The sequence below is a fragment of the Schistocerca gregaria genome, unplaced genomic scaffold, assembly GCF_023897955.1.
Source record: "Schistocerca gregaria isolate iqSchGreg1 unplaced genomic scaffold, iqSchGreg1.2 ptg000049l, whole genome shotgun sequence".
NCBI lineage: Eukaryota > Metazoa > Arthropoda > Insecta > Orthoptera > Acrididae > Schistocerca > Schistocerca gregaria.
The window spans coordinates 1548804-1552987 of NW_026061705.1; the positions used below are offsets into that span (position 1 = coordinate 1548804).

Consider the following 4184-nt stretch of genomic DNA (forward strand, 5'->3'; position numbering starts at 1 on the left):
CTCACGGAGGCTCATTGGTTTCAGTCCAGTTGTATTGCTCACCTGTTCTCCAGATAGGGTTGTGTAGTTTATGTCTCAGAAAATTGTCTGCTCTTGATGTGTGTTGTGTTAGAGATAACTGGCAGCGGTCGACGCTAGCATACTGGGAGCAGAGCACCACGGCGGCAGAGAGATATTTGAGGCCATGTCCTCTCCTTTACATCTTGGGTTATGTTGTCACTTTTGCGTGATTCCATCTTTCCGGTGCTGAACTATAGCATCCAAAGTTCAATTGCATTGCCATGTTGAGTATATTTCTATGTCATTCTCTGCCTCGTGGATCTCTTGTATTGATTTGAATCCTTGGTCTGCTCGCGTCTATCGCCAATTCACACGAAATATTGAAGCAACCTTATTTTAAGGGTATTGTCATATAGTCATGTTCTAGTTGTAATCATTCTAAGAATATTGTTGATTAATCAACTGAGTAAGTAAATTTGAAGGTCCGTTTAGTCAAAATTAAAGGACCCCCTTAATTGTTTTAGTCATTTTTATACAGTTTTGTTTAGGAAAGTTGGCAAGCCGAACGTTAAATATCTGTATTTTTACGCTTAATCTGCTTCTCCCCTGATTGCAAGTAGTGAGAGTTCTGCTATGAATTTTATGGACATTTGTGCTATTTAAGTAAAGCTTTACCTAAGTATATATACCTAGTCATATTCAAATTTCAAGTTTTACGGGTCTCGTTCCACTTAACGAAATTTATTTATTATTTGTCCAACTGATCTGGCCTTGTGATTTTATAATGATTTTGATTGTAATAAAATATGTAGCAACTACAACGGATTACTATTGTGATTTTGGTGTGTCACTACCATACCCCATATCACAGAGGATGAAATGTTTCATGAAATATATGAAAACCTGTTTTTGATACATTGAACGATTAAGAGGGTGGAATATAGGATGTAATGTTTTATGAAAGTATTTCAGTGCGAAAGAGTTTTTAAAGCGAAATCTATGAATATTGTGTTATTGAAAACTACGTGTTTCACTGTTTTTGGAACTACAACCTCCAAGAAGGTGCAATAGGGGCACAGGTTTCACTGACCCATAGCCTTCCAGCCCAACCTGCAAAGTATACGGACTTGAAATTTGATGAAGGTGTAAATCTTACGCTGAAAGCATCATTTAAGAAGAGATTGTTCGAAATTTCACTCCTATGGGGGTGATACATGGGTTGAAAGTCTTTTTTTTTAAATATGTCCCTATGTCCCTATTGAAGCTATAACTACAAAACTACGAAAATTGACATTTGGTGTCTCAGTCAGATACAAAAAAGAAACAGGTTTTTAGCATTTTCCGAAATTCTTCCATTGGGGGATAAAATAATTAGTGAAGGTTTTTTGAAAATAAATCATTATTAAAGAACTACTGAAGCATTTTTATAGCTACATCTATGAAAATAGGTATTTGACATCTCGGTTGGATGTAAAAAAAATGTGTTTCGTTGCTTTTGGAAATTTAACTCACTAATAGAGTGAAATAGGGGATGTAATGTTTTATGAAATATTTCACTATGAAAGCATTTTTAGAATTAAATGGATGAAGATTTGAATTTGGCTCCTCGGCTCTAAATAGAAGAATACGTGTTTAATTGTTTTTGAAAACCCAACCCCTAAAGGGTGTGAGATGTTTCAGAAAATGGTTCATTATGGAAGGATTGCTAAATATATCTGACAATTCGTATTCGGCTAATATGTTACAATTTTTAAAAACTACGTGTTTTTCTGGTTTTGGAACTTCGAGCATAAGGGGATGACAATTTTAATGAAATATTTATTGCGTTATATTAAAATATTTTAAATCTGCATCTATGAAAACCGGTATTTCACTTCTCAATTAGATATAAAGAAATATGCGTTAGGGAATGAAAGACTGTACGGAGATATCACCACAAGAATACAAACGGCTTGATTAATAAAAACCTTGGACTCCAGCTGTCAGCATTGCTTTTTGATCATTCAGTAAAAGACCATGCTTCAACGGCGCTAAGTTTAGAAAGTTTAGAAAGTGTTGCAGTTTATACAAGACATAAAAAAACGATTAAAGAAAAAAATTCTTTGCAGACCATGAACGGTCTACGCAAGTAAAGAAGCGGATGATAAGCTAGCTCTTTATGCAAATGAGTTGGTCAGTTTAAGTTCCGAGACATGTCATGCAGCAGGAACGGAATCCTATAGTTGCTACGATTGGCTAAAGGAAAAGTTTTGCAGAATCACTCGAAATCACTTCTGCAAGTGGCTAAGAATCTCGTAATGAATAAAAATTCTGTACTGAGAATTCCAAGGTGGGAGATGCAAGATTCCTCCCCCCCCCCTTCCCCCTCATCACAATGCTATCCTTCTTTACCTACAGCAAAAACTAAATAAATTAATTAATAAATAAAACTAGAGAAATTTCTACTGTGAAACTATTTGCATACAAGAGAACGGCCCTTGAAATTTAACTCTTCAAAGTTTTAAGCCCTGCTCATTCCGGATATTGATTAGAAAGTGTTAATCCACATGTGAAACCTGAGTATATAATCCCTGTGACATTTGATCAACGGTGTTCCATAAGGACAGGTTCTCATTCAAAACGTTCGAAAATTCAATTTCTTTGTAGTTGCATTTTTTAAAGGTGTACTTGTCTAGACTCTTGGAACAGAAAGTTTTTTTTTTTAATCCGTGCTTTACAAAAGTTTCTACAGTCCATTGTTTGAAGCAGTGTCACGGCTGCCATGAGCCGCGCGGGGTACCCGCCATGTGTCCAACGCCTTGTCACGGTTCGCGCGGCTCCCCCTGTTGGAGGTTCGAGTCCTCCCTCGGGCATTGTTGTGTGTGTGTTGTCCTTAGCATAAGTTACTGTAAGTAGTGTGTAAACATAGGGACTGATGGTTCAAATGGCTCTGAGCACTTTGGGACTTAACATCTGAGGTCATCAGTTTCCTAGAACTTAGAACGACTTAAACCTAACTAAATTAAGGACATCACACACACCCATGCTCGAGGCAGGATTTGAACCTGCGACCGTAGCGGTCGCGTGGCTCCCGACTGAAGCGCCTACAACCGCTCGGCCACATCGGCCGGTCTATCATGTATTCTAGAAGAGTTGCAAGGTCGTCAGTGGCGCCTGTTCTTTCGAGAGCAGTTACTGTCTTTATATCTATGGTTAAACGTTACCCAGCCATTGACCTTCGTCTGTGCGAATGCGCACAGGTTGCCGGAACTCTTACGGGAATCGTCACCTTAGTGTGAGCCAGTAATGAGTGGATGGACAAATACCTATTAAGTACATTACGTATGCGGATTATGGACGGTTGGGGATGTGAGTCTCACGGGAAGCGTGCGAGGGATAAATTCCTGCAGTCGTGCTGTTCATGTGTGCCCTCGATGGCTCAGATGGATTGAGCGTCTGCCTTGTAAGCAGGAGATTCTGGGTTCGAGTCCCAGTAGGGGCACACTTTTCAGCTGTCCCCATCGAAGTATATCAACAACACCTGTCGGCAGCTGAGGGTTTCAATTAATTATCAGTTGTGAAGGTGATTCGATGAACCCTTTGCCAGGCACTTAAATGTGTTTTGCAGGGTATCCATGTAGATGTAGATGATAACTCGTCCCGTGTCGCACGTGCTCAAAATGATTCATACTGCATAATGCATGCAAACATACTCACCGAAAATACGGACGAATATCAAGTGCAGGCTGCCGAGTGCTGCATATCCAGCTTAGACAGATCGGCTTTTCCTGCCAAGAAGAACAGGAAGTTGCTGTCTAGGAACAATCAGAGGTAGAGGAAGGGTTGATAAATACTCCTTGACTTGCAGACTAAACGTAAATAACGAAAATACATTTTTGGTAAAAATTGGTCAAAACATAATCGGTTGCCCTCCGTATTGGATTAGCTGTTTTGAATATTGAAAATCTGACTTCAGATTCGTTTTCAGCGACATTAAAAATATATATGTAACACTCAGTTCATGCAAATCGAAGTAATAATATAACTAAATGTTTTCCCTAAACTTTGAACACATTTTTTTCGGGTAACTATTTTCTCAGAACGGCATGCAGCATAAATTAAAAGTGGTTCGTTCTCTTAACATCTACCTCTGACCCCTAAAAGTAAACACTTTTCTTAGGAACTTATAGCTATAATATGACATT

At 38.7% G+C, this 4184-nt stretch overlaps 1 non-coding gene across 1 annotated transcript; it reads left to right on the forward strand.

Annotated features, from left to right (window-relative positions):
* Positions 1-3406: 3406 nt before the first annotated feature.
* Positions 3407-3481, forward strand: Trnat-ugu (transfer RNA threonine (anticodon UGU)). Its single transcript has one exon. It is a non-coding gene; the product is annotated as a tRNA-Thr (tRNA).
* Positions 3482-4184: the final 703 nt, after the last annotated feature.